At 45.6% G+C, this 27,157-nt stretch overlaps 1 long non-coding RNA gene across 1 annotated transcript; it reads right to left on the minus strand.

Annotated features, from left to right (window-relative positions):
• On the minus strand, positions 1–27,157 carry LOC135417597 (uncharacterized). Its single transcript, XR_010432125.1, has 7 exons — positions 26,856–27,157; positions 11,747–11,952; positions 7,423–7,625; positions 4,901–4,948; positions 3,899–4,040; positions 1,218–1,392; positions 1–752 (listed from the first exon to the last, which is right to left on the minus strand). It is a non-coding gene; the product is annotated as an uncharacterized LOC135417597 (long non-coding RNA).

Raw genomic sequence — 27,157 nt, forward strand, 5'->3', positions numbered from 1 at the left:
TGAATCATTTTGTGAGGGCAGGTGCAGAGCACATGGTCTCAAATCTACTCCAAGGTCCTAACACACTGAAGCATTCAACTGTGCTTTTGACTTTAAGAGCAGCAGAGCTGCCCGTGTGCTTTTGGAAGGACTCCTTCTGCTTTCTTAACAAGAAAAATTTGTCTGAAAAACCCTTTTTTTGAGTACAAGGGTCACAACCTTGTACAAGAGCTTGTTCAGAATTGTGGAGGGCAGTCACAATTTTAGTCCTGTCTTTGCTGTCTTCATCTCCCCCTTGCAGAGCCACTCCTGAGACAATGCAGCTGAAAGCTCTCCAAAGGGCTCTTGGGTGAAGTGCTTGCTAAAGGGACCTGTCACAGAAGGTGTTCCAATATTTGCCCACTTCTCCTTTTTCTGTCTCCTTGCACATTCCAAACACCACAGCGAAGATCAAAGCCTGCAGATGGGTTGCTTTCCCCCAGAAAGCAACCCCATCGATTTGGTTTCCTGGCTAAATTTATCTCAGGTAGTTATGAGGGGAGATGTGAACTACGGGGGGGGAAATTTGGCAGCCTTCTCAGAAAAGAAAAAAAAAATAGACAAGAAGATCACCAAGCAGCAGGAAGAATGTAAGAAAAGTAAACTCATTCTCACCATTTTTCCATCACTGTCCCTTCCCAGCCTCCAAACAGCTAAGCTTCATGAGGAGCAGGTGAAGCAGTCCAACATCTGCCAAGTGCATCTAGACATCATCTGGGAAACACTTGTAACATCTATTAATGGCAAAAAAACGTACAAAGTTGTCTGCACTACAGATTGCTGGTACCTCTCAGGAGACAGCCACCTCTCTCATATCACCAGTAAACCCTCTCCTGTACTTGTGGCCATCTCATTTTCTCTCAGCTAATCTAACTAGACATGGAGGAACAGCACTCAACTTGCATTTAAACATTGAAAGGGGCAGGTTTAATAACAAGCTGTTTCTGATCTGTGCTTATGTGACCTGAGGTATCTCTTTTTCCTCCTGAAAACAGGAGGTAGCCTGTTCAACACCATACTTGGTCCTTGCAGACCTCGTTTCACCCATATCTTTAAACCAGCACAGTCACAGCACTATCATGAAGACTCCTGCCTTGAAGTTAGAGAGGTGCCATTTCTAAAGCATCACCCCTCAGGCATCTCCATATACCATAGGGTATCCTAAATACCAGAATGGCCAAGTCACTGCTGAGACCTACCTTTGAAGGGCTTTGGAGCCACCTTGCACCGTGGTTCAACCTGTCTACAGCTCCCATCTATTCTTGCAGTTTGCCATGTCTTCTCTGGGAAGGGCCAAGAACACGTTTCCTGTCAAAGTCAGTCTTTTTTCCACAGAGACATGTGGACCAGAGAAAGGCAGCCAGACACAGAGCACTGGGGAAAGACAGACAGGAAAAAAAAAAAGAAAAATTATCAATGTGCAACTAGGCAGGAGACACTCAAAGGATATTAAAAACACTAGAGACGAGAGATGTCATCTCATCATATTCAGCCACACAAAAGCTGTCTGCCTGGTGAACACTGATCAGTCACAGACCACTGCAGAGTGCTGTCTACAGCCAAAGACAAGCAAGAAGCCTCCATAGGAGGAGAATCACAACATCTTAGGACAAGGTAGAGTAAATCATCCTTACTAGATGTCTCTGCATTGCCCACAGGAGCTGGAGGACTGTGCTTAACAACTTTGTGTATCTGCCATTCCTAACGCAAGAGGAAGCCCATCTGTTAGGGGTTTGGGTTAGATAAGAGTCCTCCAGCTCACATATGAAGGCAATATTGAGTTATTTGTAACTATTATCTCCCTCCTTATCCAAGGTTGATGTGCCAGACAGACAACCCAGGAGCTCTCTCCTTCTGGAAAGAGCTTACTGGCCCCTGCCACGGGTCAGCTGGAGTCACCAGAAGATGAGACAGACAACCAAATTTATTACCAGGTGCTTGCTTGGCACCAAGAGTGACTCATTTTTAAGTACCATAAACCATTCCACTTGCACCAGGCCAGGCTGAATCAACCCAACACAGATGTCAGCACAGCATTTCCCTCTGTGTCACCAGGTAAAGTATTTCTCTTTGAAACTCATCCCAAGCATTTAATTGCAAGATGAAAACTTGAAGCAAAGCTATGCCTTGCCCTACAAGAGACACACAGGTTAAAGGTGATGCAGCATTGCCCCAAGCAGTGAGAGGAGAGCAGCCACTCTGGGTGCAGTGAACACAGGGCAGGGGAAGGAGTAGAATGACCTGCAATGATCAGAACTTGGTTTCTTGCAAATCAGTAGGAGGTGGCCACTAAGCTCCCTGTAGAGCAAATTTTCTCCAGGCTTTAACCCTCTATTGCCAAAAACCATGTGAAGCCTGCACAGCTGAAGCTAGAGGACTGGAAATGCAAGAATTATGAGTCATCTGATAAATTCATTAAAGTGTACCCACCTCACTCACAATTTAATGAACAGATTATGCATTGGTTGGACATATAAATGGTAGCTGTGGAGAAACAGTCCCATCTCTCTCCAGAATAAACAACATTTCACAGTTTTAATTGTGCCCTGATGTTATAATGATCACAACTGAACTGGGTAATCATTCATTAAACATGAGCTAATTCCATGTCCTGCTATAATTATTATAGTTTCCTGAAAATACAACGTGTAGTAAAGTACAATAAGTGCAAACTGAAATATTGCTTTTGGAAGTTTATTTATTACTACCTTCAGCTGTAAACATTTATAACTGAAATTTATTGGTCCGTGGTCTCTTCATATAAATATTTTATGATAAGCCTCAGGGATCTGCATCTTCTCGTTTAAATGTCTCAGTCCTGGTGTCTGCACCAGCAAAATAATCTCAGGAGAGAAAGTTTGCTGTCCTGTATTATTTGGACATCCTGCTGTTAACATAAGGCAGCATCAGGAGTGCTACATGTTACCTGTCCAAAGGTGCATACAGAGGTGAGGTAGCAGCACACTTGTTGCATTACTCTGGCTTATAAATTTGTTCCTGTAGCACATGTAGTGTTCCTACATGCAACAGGCCAGCACAGTGTCAATGCTTCTTTTATTGTAATAGTTCTGCTAAGATTCTTCTATTGAGCTGAAGAAAATGTCTGAGGCAACTGGAAGAAAGTCTGTGAACATCAGTGAGGAGGGAGTGTTCACTGAGAACTCTGTTCTCTATTTCCATGCCAATACACAGCAAGAAGTGCCCAAAGGCAAAGAAGGAAGAGTTGTTTAGAAAATGGGTAACAAGTTTAAGACCTGGTTTTATATGTCAGACCCTACCATTCCTTCTGCCCGGGTGTCAGGGCTGGCCTGCTCTGTGCCATGCCCAGAGCTGATGGAGCTGTACAGATAGCAATAAAGAGGTGCTTGTTCAATCCCAACCACTGAATTATAATAAATCATTTAGGTTTCCATGGCATCCATCCAGAAAAGTTGAAGGAACTGAGAGTGAAGGAGTTGAACTGCTAACAAAAAAAATGTGTGCTTTTCAATGATAAATTACAATTTCTACAGTGGAGAGACTGGAAGAAGGCCAGGTTCATATCAATCCTTTCAAAATGAACTGATGGTTCTCCCAGGACTCCCAGTCCCTCCTCGCACTACCAGGAAAAATAGCAGCAAAGATCCTTAGGGAAAGCAGTAGAGCCTCTTGATGAATATAATATGCAAAGGGTGAGCCAGCATGAGTTTGCCAGGGAAAAAGCAACACTCTGTCCTAAATAATAAGGATTTACTGAAAGGAGAAACAAAGTAATGGCTGAGGGATAGGCAGGAGATATCATATGGATCTCAAAGGAACTTTTTGTTATGTGCCCCAGAAGACTATTAACCCTTGGAGCATGAAAGAGGAGTGTGCATTTGCAGCGCTCACTTTCAATTACCTGCACCGAGGGACTGCTGAGCCTGTTTGCCTCTGGATTCCCCATTTTCATAAATGGATAAACACACACGTGGGTGCCTCTCTCCCCGGCGTCTCTTCTCATCTCTGCCCGCTCACAAGCTTTCCATCTGATATTGTTTTCCCTGCAAGCCATATAAATCAGGAATAAAACTTGAGGAAAACCTGCCTGGAAGATTATCATCAGCCCCCAGCTCTGCAGGTAAATCCCCCGTGCACCAAAAGGGGACTAAGTCCCTAAAACCACTGTCTTTGATTTCTGAGCAGTCCTTTATGACAGAATTTTTAACAACCCTGCAGTACTTGGTGCTACATCACTTACAGTATGTAAGGGGTATTGATCTCTTCAAGTTTATTCTTTTAAATGGTTCCCATCAAGTGCCGGGAAGTCAACCAGTTTGAGCTGTGTAGCTCATCTGCAAAACTCAGGATGAGATGATTGAGTCTACTCAGAAAACGGGCGTTTATTTGTTTTCTTTCCCAGAGGGACCTCGAGTGTGTGTAATGCCGTTAACACACCGTGTTTGCCCTTAAAAATAATTTTATAGCCATGCTGAGTATCTCCAAACATAAAATATGCTTTATAAGTAGTTGACTAACTACCTGGGTGTGCTGTAAATGCAGTAGTAAATAAAATAGTAAGACACTAAATATCAGCTGTATTTCATAGTCAGGGGTACTTTTTCAGCCACAAAACAGTTCCCAGTGTTAAAACCCTTGATTTTTGCTTACATGCTATACTGTGACTAGAATTCCACCTAATCTCCTAAAGTCATGCTAAATACCTCTCACCTGGTAATCTGATTATCCTCCCACAAAGAGTGAACATGATTTATATTGAGCAGGTAGAAATATTTTCTGAGGCTGGAAATTTGCTTCCCAGGCTTCTAGATGCAGTAATATTGTTAAAGCTGATGCTACTTGGTTTATGTCCAGCTATCACCAAACTTTTCCTGCATGGAGACAATTTTCCTGGTAAACTCACCTCACCTGGCTGGAGAAATCTGTGCTTTGTAATCAGTATGAAGGGCATCTGCAAGAAGAAGAGAAACTGGTGAAATGCTAAGGGCAGCTGCTCAGATTAACCCTTCCTAAAAATTTCTGTTTGTGACACAGAGGTTGAAAACAGAGCCATGTCCTTCACTCCAAATCCACACCTCTGACATCTCTTGGCTTAAAACAAGTGTCCACAAGGAGTGGGAAGAAGAGAGGCAGTACAGAAAAGAGAATGAAAGAGAAAATCACCTATGAGATAGTGTTTTGGTTTTTTTTTTTAATTTTCTGTAAGTATTTCAGTATTTTCCTTTTTATTACCAAGGATGGGAGGGATAGGATGGGATGTTGGAAGAGGAAAGGCACATGCTTCAGGAGTGAAGGCTCTACTTCTGCCCAGCCTTACAGTGCCCATCCTGTGGAGCAGGACACCCAAATGGACCAAACTCATTAGCAGCAGGTACCAGGAGGAGCCTTTCTGCCTCCCCACACCCACCCTGAGTACTGTACCCCTTCTTCAGCCATCACAGAGACCTGGTAGTGACAGAACCCAGCCCTGCCCTGAAGGAATCCCAACCCAACTGAGCAAAACAACTCAAAATCCTGAAGTAACCTTGGCAATCCTTCTACAGACAATTTTCCTTTAAATTGTAGAATTGTTAAGGTTGGAAAGGACCTCTAAGATCATCAAGTCCAACTGTTAACCCGGCACTGTTCACCACTAACCCACATCCCCAAGTGCCACATCCACACCACACATCTTCCAAATCCCTCCAGGGATGGTGACTCCACCACTTCCCTGGGCAGCCTGTTACAATGCTCAATAACCCTCTGGGTGAAGAAATATTTCCTAATATCCAATATAAACCTCCCTTGGTGCAACTTGGGGCCATTTCCTCTTGTCTTGTTGCTTGTTACCTAGGAGAAGAGACCAAAACCCATCTCACTACAATCTCCTTTCAGGGAGCTGTAGAAGGATGTAGATCCCCCCCAACCCTCCTTTTTTCCTTGATGAACAATTGCAGCTGCTTCAGCTGCTTCTCATCAGACTTGTCCTCCAGACCCCTCCCCATCTATCAACTGGCTGTCAACTATTTCTGCATCTTCCAATATCAAATGCATTCTTGCCTTCCCAGCAATCCAGAATTTAGTTCATTTTACATTGCTGTGCAGACAAAAACGTTGCTCAGATGAACATTTACTGGAAGCCCGAGAGGGTGAGCTGGGGCAGGACAGCAGTAGATGACACCTGGCCATCAAAGCACTCGCTGAACATGACACAGGGCCGGCTCAGTCCATTAAAACATGCCGGCTCTGCTGTACGGGTGAGCTCTGTGCTCTCGGGATGGGCACTCGCACGGTGCTGCTGAGCTGCCCTGCCATGGAGCTCTGCTGTTGCTAAACCCAATCCATAAATCAAGATGGGAAGATATAAACCAGGACGGAGACATGACTGCAGAGATTTGAGATCAATATTCATTTTACAAACCTCTCCAGAAAAGTTCCTTAATTAATTGTTGGAATTAAAGTCAAAATTGACCCCTCAATTTGCTCCTGTGGCCTTTAGATCAATTTTCTTTTCTTTACAAATCATCATTTTTGGACTGGAGAATGCAATAACACTTTTTTTTATTTTATTTTTATTAAATATAAAAAACCAGTACTCACACTGAATATATTCTAAACAGGACTCACGGGGCATGAAGCCAGTGCCCCCCACTTCAAACTAAAAGGGGGGAAATATTTTCCCAATTAAGCCAATACAAAGACTTTACCCAGCTCAGCCTGCATCCCCACATGAACACAGCACTTGCCCTTCCTCCCCACCAGAAGAAAGCTGGTCCCCAAGGCCCCATTTCTCAGCCCATTTATTCAGTTGTGTCACCAGCACAGCAGGGAGCTCTGAGTGCAAGATGCACAAATGCCTGTGCACCACCACATCCACAGCTGTCTTTATTTTTCCTTTCTTTACCAAATCTTAAATGGCAGCAGAACCACATCACAGGTTACCAAGTGGAAAGAGTCTCTTGTTTTATGCAGCTGTGTACCTGCCATACCTTCACACTTTCACAGAATTTATCCTCACGCTGCGATCCGCAAGGTGAGGAAGAGAGAAAATAGGATTACAGAGATGAGAGGGTTTCCTTAATGTCACTGACCTCCCACTTTGTGCAGGCTACAATTTCCCAGGCTCTCAGTGCAAGTATCGTAATCCATCTGCTACCTTCTGCATATTGTCCTGGATTCCCTTACGTCCATTATTTTGCTTTCAAAGGATTGATAAAAATCCCAAATTAGATAAAGCTGGGTTGTTGTCCTTAGAGCTGACACACTGAGTGAACCTACCAGTATTTTAGAGCTTAGTCCTTACTTAACATGTTTCCTTGGGAGTGCAGGCAGCTCCCACCGACCAGCTGGGAATGCTTTCCCATTGACTATGCTCTATCTTGCAGACCCAAGACTAGATTAAACCCTGTTATTTCCTACCCACTGACCCCCAGCCAAGGGAATTACCTGATGAGCCCAACTCAGAGTGACCAGGATGGGTCTGTAGAGTGGTCCTGACAGCAAAAGGATCCTCCACTGGATCACAGATTGATGGATCACACATTGATGGCAACATGAGACTTCACTCCTGACCTTCAGAACCACGGCTAGGTGGATCACAGGCTGCCTCTTCATCCACAGAGCCAACACAGCCAAAAGCCCTCTAAAACCTAGGATGAAAGGTATATGAGCTCGACACAAAGCATTTTTCTCTGCAGGAGTGTCACAGCACAAAGATCATTGTAAATCAGTGTCTCTTGGATTTTAAAAATATTATTCAGAATACGCTTACTTAGTTGTACTTTCTTGCTATAATTAAGAGAATTAGTTAGTAAATAGACACATAACCCATGAGTCAAGTTTCCAAGGCTGCAGTGGAGATACTAAGTGGACTCTGAGGCATCTAGAGATGCTGGCAGGTGGAACCAAGTCACCTCGTACCTGCCCAGGCACCACAAAGATGGGCAGTGAAACTGGGCAGATATTTTGTCTGCATTTTAATGGCACGCTCCTGTGCAATTTTTTTAAATTGATAGCTTTGCACAGCATTCACAGATGAATACCATCTGGTGTGGTGATTTATTGCCCCTGAATTTCTCAAGTTACTTTTTTTCTTTTTTCCCTTTTCTCATCTTACCTTTTCCTTATATCTTCTCTCTACAAAAACATTTTCCATAGAAATGCAGTTGAGAGAGGCATTTCCCTAACATGCTATTTTATCATAAGATAAACAGCGGCCTGTCACTAGACAGACCAACAAACAACTGATGTATGGGGTCTATTTAATATCTCTGCAACTCCAGAGCCCTCCTGGTCATATATACTGCTCTTTTCCAATATTGTAAGAGATGCTTATAATAGGTCATATAGAAAAATATGATATATATGATACAATGATATTTTTATTAAAGAAAATGCAAATTTGTGTTTTAATGCACATACACAAGGAGAAAGAAAATAGGTTATGCATACAAGGTTCCTCCTAACTGTTAAATGACTGTCCTGGAAGAACACAGTAAATTTATTTTGTGACTTTGTTCATTGTGGCTTTTACTGTAATTTCAGTGTAACCTTCCTAACTTTGCTTTACACTTGATTTCCAGCTCACATCTTTCAGTGCACATGATGTCCATTCCTACAGCTGCCAAGTTCTCTGTAATCCTTAATACATCCAGCTTTTTAGCACTGGCTTTGCCCTCGGACCAGGACTGAGCAGTAGGAACACAGGCCGGGGGGGCCAAGATGCTGCCAAGAATTGGCAGGACCAGGAAGACAAGCCTGTATTTTGGAAAAGAAAAGGGTCTTCCAGGTGAGGTAGTGAAGCTTACTGCCCTCACAGAAAGGCTTTGGGAACTCAGGCATGTGGGGACCAAATGATTTCTTAATTTTTAAATTCTGAATTAAAAGACTTTTTTTTTTGTTTGTTTTTCCACCCTGAAATCATACGAAGAGCAAACTCTGAACTATCTGTGGGGTTTTTTTAAACATCTCTTTAAGCATATATTTAAACCCCATTAGACATCCAAATCACTCGCCAGGAGGAAAAGTTTCCCTTGTTGTTTAAATAAGTTTGATTGAATGGAAACCAGACTGCAGATTGTCTGTCCTTTTACTCCTATGAAAGTATAATTAAAAGTCATGTTAAAGTTAGGAGATCAAGAGGGTTTGTGATAGATAACAAGCTAGAAACTGTCAAAGCTGTCAGGCCATTAAGAAACGAAATAATTCACACCCCAGTAATTGCTTTTATGTGCATTTTCCTATAAAATCTGGGAGACATGAGTCACAGGGCCTTGTTTATCAGCCTCCAATACACTATATTGTGATCTTACTTTCAAGGAGTGTTTGACACAGGTATCGTCCTCTGGAGATTTAAAGACAGTGAATGCAGTGCTCGGTGTCACTGCAGTGTCCCCCTCACACCCCTGAGGCTGGGGATGGCCACAGGCACTGCTGGGCCCGGCTCTCCACGGGCATCTCACTGACAGCAACAGCACAGTTGGTCCCAGTCACCTGTATCATAGTTTTTCTTCCTCCCTATCACTATTCTGTGATTTCCTTGGTCTTTTTAAGCTGAGATATGGCTGAGCTAAATAAATCACTCAACCAAAAATTTTGGGGCAGTAGTAGGCTTCCTCCAAAGTGATGTTTGTGTCCAGGCTTCCTGGCAGTAGCTCCTCAGAGCACATGGAGGAGCCACAGCAACGTGTGCAGGGATGTCACTGCCATTAAGCCTTAGTGCCACACCTTCAGCTGAAGGAGGATTAAAGCCACCTGCAAAATTGTGCTTCTTACCCTAAACAGGTATTTTGGGAAGACCTGGGGGGGATAGCAAGAGGATACCTTTTACATCAGATAACTGGCAGTGTTAATGATCTCCAGGTGCTGATTGTAGGTCAGTAAGCTGCGTAAGGAGGAGAGGGCTGATATCAGAGGAGGGTAAGGGAATCCCTGTATGGCCCTGATCACTCCTGCAGCATTCAGCCACTAGATGCCCCTGCAAGCCACACAGTCTGCCGGGCACTGCCGCTGCCACAGGCAGGAGACACAAAGCTGAGGCAAAAGCCAGGGAAAAAACCAGCAAAAGCTGTTACCTCTGTAACGAGCCTTGTTATAACAAGGGACATGGGCTGGCCCAGAGAGGGATAGGTTACTCAGAGAGGTGGTGGATGCCTCATCCCTGAAAACATTCACGGTCAGATTGTGATTGGACGGGGCTCTGAGCAACCTGATCTAGTTGAAGATGGTGTTGGACTTTAAAGGTCCCTTCCAACCCAAACTATTCCAAGATTCTATGTGCGTGCAAAGGGACTTCAGAACCAACCCAAAACCTTAATGGCCTCTGTGCTGTTGAACAAGGGAAAGCACATCTCCTTTTCCAAGGCCTGCCAGCCTGACCTCAGTGCCTGGCAATGTTACGGAGCAGATCATCCTAAGTGCAACCACGCAGCACCTACAAGATGGACAAGGGATCAGACTCAGTCAGCCTGACCAACCTGATCTCCTTTTATGATCAGGTGACCCACCTGCTGGATGAGGGGACGGCTGTGGATGTGTCTACCTGGACTTCAGCAAAGCCTTTGACATTGTCTCCCACAGCAAACTCCTGGAAAAGCTGCAGCCCACAGCTTGGACAGGGGCACTCTGTGCTGGGTTAGGAACTGGCTGGAGGGCTGGGCCCAGAGGGTGGTGATGAATGGTGCTTCATCCAGCTGGTGTCTGGTCATCAGTGGTGTCCCCAGGGATTAGTGTTGGGCCCAGTCCTGTTTAACATCTCTTTTGACGATCTGGATGAGGGGATTGAGTGTACCATCAGCACATTTGCAGATGACACCAAGCTGGGCAGGAGTGTTGATCTGCTGGAAGGCAGGAGGGCTCTTCAGAAGGACCTGAACAAGCTGGAGAGATGGTCTGATTCCAACGGGATGAGGTTCAACACGGCCAAGTGCCAGGTCCTGCACTTTGGCCACAACAACCCCCAGAAGCACCACGGGCTGGGGACAGAGTGGCTGGAGAGCAGCCAGACAGAGAGGGACCTGGGAGTGTGGACTGACAGGAAGCTGAACAGGAGCCAGCAGTGTGCCCAGGTGGCCAAGAAGGCCAATGGCATCCTGGCCTGGATCAGGAACAGTGTGGCAGCAGGATCAGGGAAGTGATTCTTCCCCTGTACTCAGCACTGGTGAGGCCACACCTGGAGTACTGTGTCCAGTTCTGGGCCCCTCAGTTCAGGAAGGACATTGAGGTGCTGGAGCAGGTCCAGAGAAGAGCAACCAGGCTGGGGAAGGGACTGGAGCACAAGTCTTATGAGGAGAGGCTGAGGAAGCTGGGGTTGTTCAGCCTGGAGAAGAGGAGGCTCAGGGGAGATCTCATCACTCTACAACTCCCTGACAGGAGGTTGTAGCCAGGTGGGGGTTGGTCTCTTCTCCCAGGCAACCAGCAGTAGGACAAGAGGGTATGGTCTTAAGCTTTAACCAGGAGAGGTTTAAGTTGAATATTAGGAAAAAAATTTTTACAGAGAGAGTAATCAGCCATTGGAATGGGCTGCCCAGGGAGGTGGTGGATTCACCATCCCTGGAGGTTTTTAAGATGAGACTGGATGTGGCATCAGTGCCATGGTCTGGTAACCACAGCAGTGTTGGATCAAGGGTTGGACTTGATGATCTCAGAAGTCTTTTCCAACCCAGTTGATTCTATGATTCCACTGGCCAGCTTGCACAATGAGGAAGAGCAATAGAGGGAGATGTAAAAAGCCAACAAATGCCGCGAAAGGCTCCAGCTGTCATTTACTTACTGTAATGGACTATAGAACATCAACTCATTTCCACAGATGCTCTTGATGCTGCCTGTCCAGGGAGTGGGATGTTATCACTGAGGCTGATTATTGCTTCCAGCTCAATGCTTCTCAGGTCCCCATTTATTTTACACACTGGCAGGGTAACAAAGCTTCTTGAGCTTTCACATTCACCTTTCCTTCATAAGGAATGACTGGCTGCATGGCTGCAGAGGGAAAAGAAAGAAAAAGTAAGCTTACAGCTGTATGCACAGGCATTCATGGCCCTAGGTGCTGTCATCTTTAGAAGTGAGGCACCGAAGTTTGGTGCATCTGTGGCCATGACCAAGGGCAAATCAAAAGCAGGGACAGGACTCATTACTTGCCCAAATCTTGGTTTTGGGGCTTTGGGGTGGGGGTTTTATTAGTGGTGGTGTGTCCCTTTTCAATTCCTTTGAAGATCTCTATGTTCTTTGCAGAGATTGCCCAAACCTCATGTGCGCTGTGGGTGGGGTGAGCACAGGTTTCGATATGAATTTCAGTTCCAAAACTGGCTACACAGATCTGAGCCCTCAGATAAATGGAGCTCTGGGGGCTGGACCTGCAGCCCGATCTGTACCAACATGCACCTCCCGTGGATAGAGGGGCTGGGCAGGAAGTGCCTCATGATTCACTTTGGCTCCTGCTGGTCTGTCCAAGACACTGCTGGCAGGATCATCTCTCGCTGGTTGCTCAAGCTTTTCCCACAGTCCCACACTTGGAGTTGCTCTGTCCAAACTTGGTGGCACCATGCGTGCATTGTGTCCTTGTCCCTAGCGCCCAGGCCTCCTCCTCTGCTTCCCTCTGGAACCTGTGGAAGCACAGCCAGGTCACCCCAACACAGGAGGGCGACAGGGGACATATACTGCAGGGACCCCATGGCCACACTATAACCCCTGTCCCGTCCCTGCCAGGACTTTCTCCTCAGCGCGGGCCCCTGCCACCCGCCCTGGCTCACTGCCTCTTCTGCAAAGCAGCCTCTCGTAAATATTTGCCAAAAAAAGATCCTCGCTGATAAGAGAGCTGGAGGCTTCTCCGGGTGACCGCAGAGGGAGGATTAGGGCTGTCTGGGCAGGGATGGGCGCTACGGGAGGCTGTTTCCATGGGGAGCAGGAATCCAGCTTCGCTGGTGGCCGTCCTGCCTCACAGAGCCTGAGGGATCCTGCTCAAAGAGACACGTATTCACCTCTGTGATTCACCCCATCCCCGCTCCCAGGGTTTGGCCAGACCTGTAAGCAGAGCAGGAGCCTTGGCCCCCAGGATGCCACCTCCAAACACAGTCCTTCACGCTAAGTCAGTGCTTTCAGGGCAAGGGACAACCCCTGCCCATGTTCTTGCCCAGCACCTTCCACAACATCCCCTGAAAGAAGATTGCCAGGGTGTGTTTGGAAGAGATATTTCCCTTCCTGCTGCCCTGCACCAAGGATGGACACAGAAAACACCTTTGGAAGAAGAAAACATAACTATCATTCCTTCCCCCACCCTTTTTCCTTTGTTTTTGTTATTTATTCTTTTTTTAATCCCACTCCCTGGCAGGACCTACCCTTTCCCATCTTCACGACCCGCCTTGTCCCCGGGCTGGCGTTGATGGCTACAGGGAACAATGTGGCTTTGAGGCTCCTGGTGTGTGCAGGGGAGGGGACGGGATGCCGAGCTCTGAGGCGGCTGTAATCCCCCTTTAATTGCTGGATAAACACAACCAGTGATTTCCATGGATTGGCATAGCTGAACGCGTTGTTTTCTGACTCCAAGAAGAACTTTGTAATTGAAAAAAGCCCATTTTTTCCTCAGATGGGACTAGCATACACTCAGTTCTCAGTATGTCAGCAGAGTTGCTATAATTCACAAAATCAGTTAATACCAGAAAATCACTACTGTGGAGACAGCTAAATTTAAAAAAAAAAAAAATTAAAAAAGTTAAACTTAAAAAAAAAAAAAGGCACAAAAAAACCACTAAAGTACTATCCCTTCAGGGAAAACAAACATACCTCTGTAAAAAGTTTCAGCCACATCATACCGCTTTCCCTGTGTTGATAAAAGAAAGCAGCAGAAGCTGGGGTGCATGGAGGAGCCCCCAGTTTTGGTGACTGTACATGGGGCAAACTGAGCTCGAACCACCACGCAACACTCGCCCCACGCTGTAAATCACTGCAGCACCCCAGTCAGTGGAGTTGCACTGATTCCAGCCAGCTACACATCCGACACAGCGATTCTGCAGGCAAACTTTTCAGGTATCAAAATACTTCCCCAGCTTTCAGGACGCTGGACAAACGTTATGAAACTCAATACAGCTTTTCTATGAAACACTTTGAAGGTTTCTGATACATTTGGCTGGGTTGTTAAAATCCCACATAAGCCAACTACAGTGGAAACCTCTTTCTTTTTATAGGAATAGACTGGATGAAAATAGGAAGAAAAGGTATTTTCCTCCAGAAAGTGTTGATGTGCAATTCTGGTTTTATCAGAATTTTACACAGGAGAAAAATACTTTTCAGTGAAATGTCATGACTCAAATATGTGTCACTGGGCTTCAGTTTTTGTCCCTGAGGTTTTTATTTTTTCCAATTTTTATTTTGTAGCCTAAGTTTTTTCACCCAAATTCATAAGACCTCAAAAGTTAATGACTTTCCTAGCTTAGCACACCCACTCTTTCTGTCTGGGAAAGCTGGGAGCACATCCCGGGAGCTGCAGGTTGCAATAAAATTTGGTCCAGAAAGGAGAATGGAAGCAGAAGGTAGAGAAAACCACAGTTCCCATGGGACAAACTAATGTTATTTTGCACAAAAATTCTTTGGTTTTCAGCCAGAGCAGCTTGGTTGTCAGTAGTGTGATATATAAATACCAAGATTTGGGGTGGAAAGCAGATGTGCACATGAAAAGGTAATTTTTAGTGGAAAAACCCTACAACTTTGCACCAAAGGAAAAGAGGAAGCTGCACCATAAATCTGACAAGCTGTATTTCAGTTGCTTTCAAAGTTACTAAGATTTTCTGACTGATTACTGTGAGGGTTGGTAGTGGTCCAGGCTATGTACCTGCTGTAGCAGCTCAAGGATTTTCTCCAAGAGAACTTCATCTTGGTTACAAAATTAAGGCATTATAGGAAATGGCATAGAAAAGCTGAGTAAAACTCTCATCAGGTTTGCACAGGTAAAGAATTCAAAGGATAAAGATTTGAAGCCCAGGGATACACATCCCTCGCAATCCATTCTAAAACACAAAATGACCAAACACTGCTTCCCATAAAACTTAACCCTGTTTGAACAACTCCCCATGCAACTTTGTGCCCAGAATCTCTCTACGGTAGGACTAAAACTCTGGGTCTCCACCAGTGCTCTGGCAAGACCAGTAAAAGTACACAAGGCAAGGTATAAGGCGTTCCCATTCCATTTGAGTTATTCCAGTTAAGTGCTCCAAAAGAAATTGAGGGCACACCTATTTTCATGAGTCACTATGAGGAAAAGCCATTGCATGTATGGTCCGTATGGCACCGGCGTGAGCTGATCCAAGGTTTGGCCCTCAGACCGGGCAGCAGCATTGGCTTCTGAACAGTCAGGAAGGTGGATACAACGTACCAGAGATGGGACATTAGTTACCAAGAGGAAGTCTTACAGGATCTCTGGGAGATAAGTATGCAGCCAGCATGTTATCAAACGACAGATTTTGGCTACCTTGTAGAAAGTTAAAAAAAAAAGTTGTCCTAGTTTTCCTGTTGTTGCACTGAAGTTTCACTGAAACACTTATTCTGAAAGGCTGAAAGGCATTGCTGGTAAAAACCCTGATGATTTCCTATTTGTGTTTATGCATTTCATATGCACACAAAATCTGTCAGAATCTCCAATATCATTGGAGAAGCAGGTAATGACCTACTGGGGGCTCACACCTTGGCCTTGCCATGCCTTAGGAGACAGCTCTGGGGTCAGGCTTTGCCCTACAGGCTACAAACATACAGCTGCTGTACTGTAAAACTTACTGTGCTCAAAGCTGAAAGCAAAATGCATTTACTGTCATCCCTGCATTTCATGGAAAACCGTAAAAGTGAGAAGTATTAAATCATTATGTATCATTAAACAGTAATCAAACCAAAACCATTAAGCCATCAAATTTGGAGGGGTAAAGGCCTCCTCTCTCTGAAATACTTGGAGGACTGTACATGTAGGCACAGCCCTCGAGCACTGTGGCCATGGGAAGAACAGCATTGATCCCCATCGTGTGCTCCATGGAGCCGAGAGTGGGCAGAGGGAATCTGTGTAGGGAATAGCAGTGTGCCTTTTCCTGTCCTCCAGGAGATGTGCTGTTTTGAAACATGGGGCACGTGCTGCTCTCAAGGAACCAGACATGATGGGATCTGGACTGTCTGTATCTTCCACAGCCATTGAGGACTGTTCTGGTGGGCTTGCTCCCTTCCCTTTTCTCGGGAGACCAGGCTTTCAGGGAACAGCTGGAGGCTGCACTGATACAGGCTTCCTCTGTACATTTCCATCCATAAGCCACTAAGCTGGTAATTTCATAAGCCATAATTAGACACTTTCTGACACCTAATCTTCTCCTGTGTCTGTTTTAGTTCTCCCCATCGAACGTGCCGAGGTAGACAACAGCCCAACAATGCTCCCCTTATCCACTGCTCGCCAGCCTGGGCACAGAGGGCTCTGGAGGCTGTGATTGCAGGTTTCTGAGCTCAGGGAAGGGAGACACCAGAGCTCTGGGAAAAGAGATGAGCAATGGGTGTCACAAGCCCAGGGCTTGAGCCTTCCCTGCGCTCCCTGCACAGGCACACAGCCAGCCACCCCCAGCTTACTCCAGTCTAAGCAGGAACTGGAGAGAACTCTGCTGTACAGTGCAAATTGCTGGCCATGAGCAAGAAGCAAATGCTGGGGAAAACCAAACAAAGTGAGCATTTCTGGGCTGCACTGCTCTCATGGCACAGGAATGCAGGAACTCTGGAAACTTCTCCTTTCCAGCAGGTTCCTTCTTTTTTTCCTTTCCTCATTTTTTTTTCCAGCAAGCCCAAGCTTACAGTATGTGCCTTACTGAACTCAATCAGATTTTGTGGCATTTGCCTCTTGGAGGCTTTGCTCCTTAGCATTCCCACAGTCTCATTAAGCCCACGGACTCCCCTCTGTGTGCTGTGCTCCTAGTCCATCCCAGCAACCAGGGCACATCCTTAACCACAGAGGCATTGCCCCAGACACTGACAGCACATGTCCCAGCCTTGGGATGGTTCAGGACTGTGCAAGGTAAATAAATCTGACAGTGTAATTGATGTGGGTTTTCTCCAAGCAAGTCGAGAGAGTTTTGTTTGTCTGAGTTTGAATGTCAGATCTCTGCAGCTCATTTCATCGCTGCATTATCAAATTCCTTGCTTTCAGGTGAGAGGGTGCAACTAAATCAGGGCTAAGAGGATTAATGAAGATGTGTGGCACCAAGCCTGAATTAAGTTCAGGTGGGAGCAAACAAAATTCATAATCTAATGACCAGATATCCACAAAGGGCTCACTCTTTCCAGAAGAACAGCCAAAATGCAGTGTCAGATGCCACAAGCAGCCCATATGAATCATCCCTGTGGTGAAGATGTGGAACAAGATGCTGGTTTGCTATGTTCTTGCTTGATAAATCACAACCTTACAAATCCAGGGAAAACATCAAGATTTCTTAACACAAGGACTGGAGTCTGCCACATGGACCGTGTGTTTCTCAAAGATCCAAGTGGAAAGGATGGGTCTGTGAGTCCAGTCTCACCCGCAAACTATCACCTAACATGGAAAATTGACTTCTTTTAGCCTGTTCCTGCAAAAATGGAAGCAAATTCTCCAATATTTCAATGATTAATGCCTAATACTGACCACAGGGAGCCTTGGTACCATGGTGATGCATCTGTACAAAATACAGGATGGAAGAAAGATGCCAAATAAAGAGATGAAGGATTCATCCCAAAGAGAAACAGAGTTATGGAAAACATTGAGGGAGGTAATTGAAGAAGATGCAAAACTGTCAAGTAATCTAAGCCAGTGGCAATGAGGGTACTCTTGCTGGCTGCTAGGCAGGCACCTTGACCCATGGATTAGATAGCCATATGTGGAACCAGGAAAAGAGAAAACATCTGGATTTTAAGAGGGTGAGACCCTTGTTCCCATGAAGCACTACCTTTGCAAACAAGGAGGCAGATGGGCCAAAGGCACCTGGGATTGGCACTTGCATTTAGTGTGATCAGAAAGGCAGAGAGCTGTGGATGAGGAAGGAGATGTTAATTTACTCTGAGACTAGCTGGGACCCACCCACAAAGTATCAGGTTGGTTTTCTGAAGGGATTAAGGAGTCCTCACCCTTTTGGGAATTCTCTGCACTGTTTTTGTTGCTGTCATCCAACAAAGGTGCGGCATTGGAGAGGTCACAGGAGAGGTGAGCAACATGTTGAGTGCTCTGCTTCCCCCAGAATGGAGCAAGACATAGCAACCAGACCAGGTGAGTCAGAAGAAGGGTAAAATAATAGGAAAGACTGGGAATGTGCATCAGAGCTTCCCAATCAGAGATCAGTCCCTTATAATCCTTTATACTGATAATTGATGTTAATAACTTCTGAATTCTCTCTCTTCAATTTTGGTAGAATAAGCCACAGAAGAAAGGAAGTAAACCCTTCTTCAAAGAAACAGTTTTCCCTATGGACTTGGCATGGGTTGGACATTCCCACCCTTCCTGCAGGGCTTGGATCTGGTACAGCTCTTCCACAGCTGGGGAGGTCATGGCCACAAAAAACCCCTTTCTCCTCCAGTAGCAATGCCAAGGAGTACAAAGAATCATTCCTGAACACAAAAACAATAGAAAAGAAAAATTGGAATCACCTTCTAGAGGCTCCTGCCCCCAGGGTTTGGAGTTGTGAGTCCTGAGGTCTGTTCCCACCATCAATTCTATGAGACCCTGGGGTAATTGAGGAAAAAAGGAATAAAGCAGAAGTGGCATAAAAAGAATAATCCTTCCAATTTTGAAGTCTCTTGTTATTTTTGCAAGTCACCAAATAGGTATTTTCATGCAAATGAGGACACTGCCACACACCAGTGGGTAAGCAGAGCATGGGCTGCCAGTTCTCTTGCATCCCCCATCCCCTATTAGGAAGCAATGGGGGGCAACTCTTCCCCAGACCTTCCCAGCAGGCAGAGGGCTCTCCTTTGCCAAGTAGGTTGTGTTTTCTGGAGAACTGCTGGAAGAGACTGAGGGCTGAGCTGTACAGGTAGCCTATTTTCACTGCTGATGGGTCAGAGAATTGGGTGTTGTGATTCTCAGGTGGTATCCTTTTTTTGACAGCCTACAGGGAGCCTTTTAATGTGGCACTCACTGACAGAGGTCTCACCAGAAAACTGGGAACAAGTTGCTTAGAAGCACAAGATGACAACCTGGTTTCCACCACCCTGCTGCTCCCATGGTGATCCTCCAGATAACACCACTTTGTCATTTCTAAACATGCTCTTGTGTTGATGCCACCAAAAAGCCACACTGGAAGCCTCCACATGACAGGAAAAGAATGGTTTCGATATGAGAAAACTAATACATGCAGCAACTAGTGACTGGGCACACACTCAGCTGTTAGCAGCTCTGCGGATGCCACTGGAAATGACTGTGGGATTTTTTAAGGACACATCAAATTGACTTGGATCTGTTAAAACCTAACGCCTTGATCTCCATCTGTGTTTCGAGTGTCCCTGCTGGAGGAGCAGAGGGAAGAACAAACACAAGCAGAGAACAGGATTTTCCTTGCCTCATCCCCACCAAGTATGTTTGTTTAAACAAGATGGGTGGAACCGAAGCCATGCATGGGTGAAACTAAAAGGAGTCAATCTCTGTGCCTGAATACTTCATACCAGCCCATTTGCTCAAGTATATTTCCTTGCAATGCAAAAGCCAATGGAGTCCTCACAGCTCACCCAAGGCAACACCTTCTTCCCTCTGAAAAATTTTGCTTACCACCCAGGCCTTTAAATTTACCCTTTTTTCCCCTGCTGCTGGTTTACTTCTCTTTGCCTCTGGTATTCCAGGGAGCAGGTTTACCTTGCTCACATCACACACCACCTTTAAAAACAGATGGGATGGGGTGGGGATCATACTCTGTGTCAGCACTCACAGGTAACACCCCAACCCCAGCCTGATTTCCTAGCCCTTCCTTAGTGCTCTCTCCACAAAAGAGGACAAACAGGTCTGCAGCTCATCCCTTTCCAATCCATTATTCCACCACTTTCACAAATTCAGTCCAGTAAATGGGTTGGATGGGTAGAAACCTTTACACATCATTAGTGTACCTATTTTCAGCAGTAAAGTAATTCTGCAGGAATTCAGCCATGCACAAAAAATCCTTTCCATCCCTTTGTTGTCTATGAGCAGATCTCTGGACCACATTAGGCACCTGCTTCACTCATTCTGGACTGAAGTCTGGGAAACATGCCTAGTGCCCCTTGCAAAGAGCACCACAGACATGTTATTTACAATAAGGGAGAATGTCTTCAGTGTTGCTGGATTGCAGCACTGTTAGACACAAGTTATTTAAGATCTTTGAGGTCACTGAACCCAAGCCATGCCCATCAGACTTCAGGTAAAGGAGCTGCTACACTAAACCAAGGCAGACAGATGTACCTAGCCCGGAGCAAGTCCCCTGGAATAGTTTGCTAGTAAATGGGTGACACATGGCCATCAGGAGTCTGATAGCATTGCTCCAACATGACTCAAAAACACTCCAGCACTTGCATGTGCCTCCACAGTATGTCCTACCCCACTTCTGAGGAGCCTTGCTCCCACCAACAGCACCACGCAGAGCTTCACAGTGATACACAGTGACATCTCAGAAAAACCAGGACTAGCGTGGATGAAGAGTTTGGAAACATGTCCTTGGTGAGTAAACACTCTTTGCCTTAAAACAAAACCAAACCCAAAACAACAATAAAACAATTTATTCACACTCTTCAGAAGATGCTAATTAAAGTTTACTTTAAAATACTAGCAGACATGAGTGTGGGCTGTAACAGGAACATACTGTGAAGTGACAGGTCTGCAATAATCCCATCCCTCAGCCAAGTCTAATTCATTCTGATCACACACAGGTCCGAAATCCAGGGAGCTCTTGGAGCACAAGCATGTGCACTTGTGGGAGGTGCAAGAAGTGGCTCTGGAGCGCCGGAGGTGCGAGAACAAGAACAGGTGTGAGAGCAAGGGTTAATAAATGGGGGGTGCCAAAGAGCCCAGCTCTGTAGCAAGCACAAGCAAAGCTCTCCCTGCTTTACTACGGCAGTTTTGCAGAGCTATCCCTCACTCGCTGTCTCCTTCTTCCAAAGTTTGCTTTAGTCTAGAGCAAATTGGCCACAGAGAACTGGAAAAAGAGATAGAAAAGGCTGAATGTGGCTTGGTACGGGAGGATGAGATGCCACGACTGCTTTGCCTCTAAGAAGATGGGCACAGACCATCATTGCACCAATTGGAATAACTCCCTTAGCCTTTAAGAGCTGACAAACCACCTGCTCATCAGTGAATCCCAACACTGCCTCGAAACTCATGAACCAGGGAACAAAGTTTATTTGTCTTGTGCTTTATCAAGGTTTTACTCATGCCAAGTGATGATGCAGCCACCTGAGCAAGCTCAGGTTTTCCAACAGCAGCAGAAGTCCTCCATGCTCCATCAGTTATCTGAAGCGAGGTGTTAGGTGAAACACCAGGCACTGACAGAGCAGGAAAGAAACCTGTGAGGGCAATACTGAAATAGAAATTGGTTTGTTCTACTGATACATGCTACAACCAACACCCTATTGCAACACCTCAGCACATGGGACCAGATAGGTAAAGGGTGTTGAGGAAAAGGCTGATGGAGACAACTTTCATGTCCCCAAGTATGGCTCCACACCATGTGTTTCACTGCTCCTTTAAACTCATATAATGTCTTTCAGTTTGAGTAGGAAAAGCAACAGATTGGGATGCATACAATTTTCAAGTTGCTACTTCCTAACATACTTAAGTCTATTTCTAAAGGACTAAGGTGTTGCCTTAATTTTGAGGTTCTTCAGTAAAAGAGGTCAAGAAGACCAATACTGCAGCTCCTTGAGCAGACAGGTGACCTTGCCCTAAGCACAGGTAGTGATGTCAGCACAGCCTCCAGCAATAGATTTCAGTGGACATGACCTGATGCTACTCAGTGCCTGACAGCTGACCCAGGTTGCACAGTGTGCACCACAACTGCTGTCAGGTTTAAAGCTGGTCCCAATGGCATCCAGAGCTGCCTTCCCTCCTAAGGAAGGCACCTGGCTTTGCAATTCCCACACATGCCCCAAATGTGCACAGAGGGACATGCCCTCCCCATTCCTGCACGGGGAAGGATCAGCATCAACACATCTGACATCGGGGTGTGTTTTAACCTGCCGAATTCCAACATCAGGGTAAAGTGCCACAGAGATCTCCTCCATTGGCACAGGACTGACCAAGCTTACTGAGGTCACAAGGATATACCTGAAAGGCTATCAATGGCAGGGCAAGAGGCAAACAGCTACATGGGGCCTCTGTGGGGTAGAAGGATGGCAAAAACCCATTTCGTGTTTGCCAGCTCTGAGTGCGGCTTGGGCATCACCTCGTGAGTGCAGCACTGCCCCACTCTATTCACTGTGAAGGCAATGTGCAGAATTAAGCTCGGTGTATTAGGAAATCATTTCACCCATTTCCTGCAGCCAGTGTTATTTATTTTTATTCCATATTTCTTTCCCCTGGTCTGCACATGCCCTGGGAAGGCACTTCAGGTGTAGGATTTCACTGGGATCCCACCTGCACTTGCCGCAGCACTTTTCTCCCAGGCAGACTTTAATTAGAGGGAGCCAATAAACCATATGTCAGTTGGGTGATTTCACTTTTAATTACATTTTCCAAAAGGTATTAAATAGTTCCATTAAAGTGCACACAAACCACCAGGCACTCGCTCATCAAGCCTGGTGTCACCTCACCTCTCACAAGAAGCTGCACTTAGTGCCACACTGAATTTGGGAGCCCAGGTTGCTCCTCACAGCCCTGTGCCCAGCCAATCCCATCGGGACCTGGCTCACACCCCCCAGGTGGCTGTGGGCATGTGGCACTCTGATGTGGTGGGTGCTCCTGCTTTAACCCACTGGAAGCTTTACTGGGCACTGAAAAGGAAAAGTGGGAAACATATCCCTTTAAGTCATCATAGGATTTAAAGTGGAAATGATGAGTCTCTCAAATGCTTGGGAAAATCGTACCCTTTATCCAGGCTTAGGGCTTGCTCTCACTGGTTCCACCATCAGGTTCCTTTCTGCCTGTTGTCCTCTCAGCTGCTCCGGATGATCACAACCATATACGATGTCTTTAGGAAACTATTGTCACAGACACCAAAGGGAGAGGTCATCTCACCTCTCTTTCCTCACGCAGCCCTAAGGCTTTGATTTCTTTGCACATCAACCTGAGGTCCCACTTCACACATACCCCCCCATCCATGCTCTGGACACAGCAGTGACAGGTTACATGGTACAGCACCAAACCAGCATGAGCTGGCTCACTTCCCAGCAACCCCTTGACCTGTCACTGAGTCCGTGTCCCTCTGATACATGGAGGTGCTCTTAGACACTTCACTGATAAAGTTTCCTTCACATGTTTCCTCGCCTGTGAAATCCCCAGTGCTCCCTGAGAGATGAATACATATAGATCCTAAAAACTAACCAGACAGATGGGAAGCAATATAATGAAGGCGCCTTACTTCTTACAGAACCTCCAGCTTTCTCCTTGGGCCTCTGAAGAGTTGGAAAACAAGGTCAGTATAAATACTTCTACATCCCAAAGCTGTTTAATAAAAACATCCCTATGTTTACCAGACTGCTGCTTAGCTGTGTGCTCACTGACATCTCCCTAATTGGAGAGCAGGAACTTCAGGGTAGCTACTTCACTCTGATCAGAGTTTCTGGCCAGAAATCTGGGTCAGATCCAGTGTTGTATTCACTTTTTCCATATTAAGAGTCTCCTCTTTGAGCTTGATACATTGCATTTGAAAATAAATATTAGTAAGCAACATCAAGTGTGAACTGCAAGCCTCCAGGGGATTCTCCTTAAAAGTGTGGCTAGATCTGCATCGAAGAAACACTCCTGCACATGCCTTGTGGTCTTTGGGTAACAGGGACTGTCACAAACAAAACCCAAATGAGCCTAATTCATCTCTTCCATGAAATAGTGACACTCAGGGACAAACACTGTGGCCACTCAGTCCAGCACAGCCAGACCATACAGCACAGCCAGACCATACAGCCTGATTGTACTGATCTTGCAAAAAAGAAACAGCATTTGCACCATGATCCCTGAGCAATGTGAGTCAGACCTAAAAAGCTCGAGAAAAACTCAATCTTTGAGTTTAACAAACAGATGTAATGTCTAGAAACTGAACAAGAATGTCTGCATCCTATGAACAGATAGCAGAGAGAGCTGTGATCAGCATCCATGGATGCTTCCCACTAAAATACCTTTAAATAGCTTCTATTCAGTATCCTAGAGAAAAAAACAGAGCTAAAATATCTTAATATAAGGGGATTTTGTTTTGATGGAAACATCTTAATCTCAGATATAGCAGGAGGCAAGCTGTGTGTCAGATACCGCCCAGACAAAACCTGTCTTAGTTTAGAGTTGACAAAATGTGACTTTTAACCTCAGGAAAACCGAAATCTTCTCAGTTCCTGCCAATTTTCATCTTCAGGATCAACGGTAAGCACCTGAGAGGGTCCATGAAGGACCTGTGCTTGCACACCTGTAGCTAGGGGCTCAGAAGAGGATGCTGTGTCTACCTGGACTGTGTTTTTAAGGACGTTGATGGGTTAAAAGCGGGAAGAGATAACTGGACAGTCTGTGTGTCTCTCCCAGCAGAAGTTTTTCTGATATAAAATAACAAAATAAACAATGACTGTGTCTACGATGGCTTCCCCGGCTGCTTTCAGGCTGCCAGAGAGCAAGGGAACCATTCCCAGCCTCGGGAGAGATGGCTTGCACATACCCAGGAGTTATGTTTTCAGATCTGCTCTGGAGCCCTGTGGCACTCACTGTGCAGCAAGAACAGCATTTTTGTGACTCATTTATCATCTGTCCCCTCCTCCCTGCCAGCCAGCACAGTGGGGCGTCCTGGGGAGACTACAGGTTTGCCAGACAGCTGAATTTGACCCATGCTGTCTGGATGCCACAGGGGGCACGAGCTCACTCTCCCTCTGCCAATGTCGGTGCCACCTTCAGGTTCAGACTGGGACAAATCCACCACAGTGAAGGAGGGGAGGGAGAAAAGAGACTTACATGTCAAACCTGAACCCCCTTGGAAAGGTGTCGAGGAAGGAAAAGCAAGGGGCTGGGAAGTAACAGAGCTGCATGCCTAGTGTGGGGCAGGTGAGTGGAGCACAAGGAATTTTGGAGGGAAAGGAGCATGGGACTGAGGGATTTTGCTGTGGAGAAGGGAAGAAAACATCTCCATCCACACACTAAACACTGGCTGTAAAGTTACAGAAATTACTGGCCGAGGCAGGATAGTCTTGAAAGGGGGTCATTATCCCAACTTACACATCTTGTCCCCCTCCCTCTTTGCCCAGAGACAGAGTTGTCAGCAGCTGATGAACAAACCCATTACTCTTCTCCTTAAAAATGAAAACCAGCAACCCCCACACTCTGCACTGACTTTAAAAATTCACTCCAAAGCAGACACAAATCTTCAAATACCAGCAAAAGGCTTGGACCCCTGCTAGAGCTGGACACTACCCTGAGGCCATGGCAGCAGCACCCCGAGGACCCCCCAGCCTTAAACCCAGAGGGGACTTCTCTTCCACTTCCATTTTCCCCTCCAGCACATCTGTGTGTAACAGGGGAGACGTGTTCCTGAGCATGGACTCCTCCCTCTGCCCAAGCCCTCCTGAAACTTTTAATCATTTCCACCCTACTTTTAGAGTATCCAAGTAGTTTATAGCTACTTATAACTACATATAGCTTATAATTGCATAGCTTATGACTATAAGGACAGTTACTACATGCACCTTCAGGCACTTCTAGCAATGAGGAGGATTTCAAAGCAAGGCAAGTTTCCCTAAGCAATATTATTGCACTTCAGTGTGGAAATTTTGAGTCTTAGTGAAGAAACACATGAAGAAATGCCTTTGGGTACAGAAGTACTGAGTTACACACCTGCATAGATTTCTGAAAGACAGACATCACCATTCCAGGATTTTAAAGGCCACAGCATTCAGATCAAGATCAAATTCCTCAAGTGGGGCAAAAAGCCCTCATCCTCTCCTTTAAAACCATAGACTGAATGCTCAAAGTTTCAAAATAAGCCTTCACATAATGGTAGGGTCCTGGAAATTCACAGGACAGAGCAAAAGCTGCAGCTGAGAAAGTATTTGAACTGAACTGCTCCAAATTGTGTCTTTCTTCAGCATCTTTACCCTCAAGCAATGACCTGAAACTCCCTCCAATTTCATAACTATTAGTTACATATGTGACTAGCTTCAAATATACAACATTGTTCAAAATCCAATTGTTTTACATATTAGAAGAAAAAACCCCTTGTTTACAACTCAGATTATGCATGAAAACTCATAGCCAAAACTAATCTCTTAGCAGGTTTAAACAGCCTGATGGGGAAACAAGGAAAAAAGTAGACATTTTGACTAGGGGGTAAATATTTTTAGCCAACTTTCAACCATTTGTTTCCAGGTTTTGTTAAAAGACTGTGAAAGTGCCCAAATTCACAAAGTTTGTATTTTCCAGTTAGAATGCCATATTTTTCATTCTTGTTTTATACATCACCTTATCTTTCTGGTCATCCAAATAGCTAAGTGTCCTTTACCTCTCTGGCAAGGTGTTCCTCCCAGAACAAGAGGAAAAGCTCCATAAAAATCCAGTTGCATTGGTACAGCATACACACAAACCTCACCATAAACAGTTGCATTTTCAGTGCCAGAAAATCCTCAAAGCTCAGGTTCTGGGTTTATTTCAGACCACAGTCCTGTAGTCTAAGAGTACACATTTTCTAGCACTCACCCAGTCCACACGTACCAATTTCCCCAGCACAGGTTTTTCCTGCCAAGGTGTGGTGAAGGCTTACCTGGCCTCTCACTGTCTTCTTCAGGGAGAAGGGAAGAAAAGAGTTGGTCTGGTAATTCCACTTGCTGCAGTCAGGAGCAGGAGACAAGACTTCTTCAGTTACTTCAACAGCAGACCTTTTTCCTCAAAAATGCCTTCCTGACTATCATCTCTGATGTGTTGCTGATATCTGCTGGCATACTCTGAACCTTAGAGGCTGAACCTCTTTCCATCCCACGTGTCCTCCATGCTCAGTACCCAGCATTCCTTGTTGGAGATGCAGAGGATGGCAGAGGAGAGAGTTCACTTTCCAGGGCTCTCCAT

This window comes from Pseudopipra pipra, chromosome 7, assembly GCF_036250125.1.
Source record: "Pseudopipra pipra isolate bDixPip1 chromosome 7, bDixPip1.hap1, whole genome shotgun sequence".
NCBI classification, from domain to species: Eukaryota; Metazoa; Chordata; class Aves; order Passeriformes; family Pipridae; genus Pseudopipra; species Pseudopipra pipra.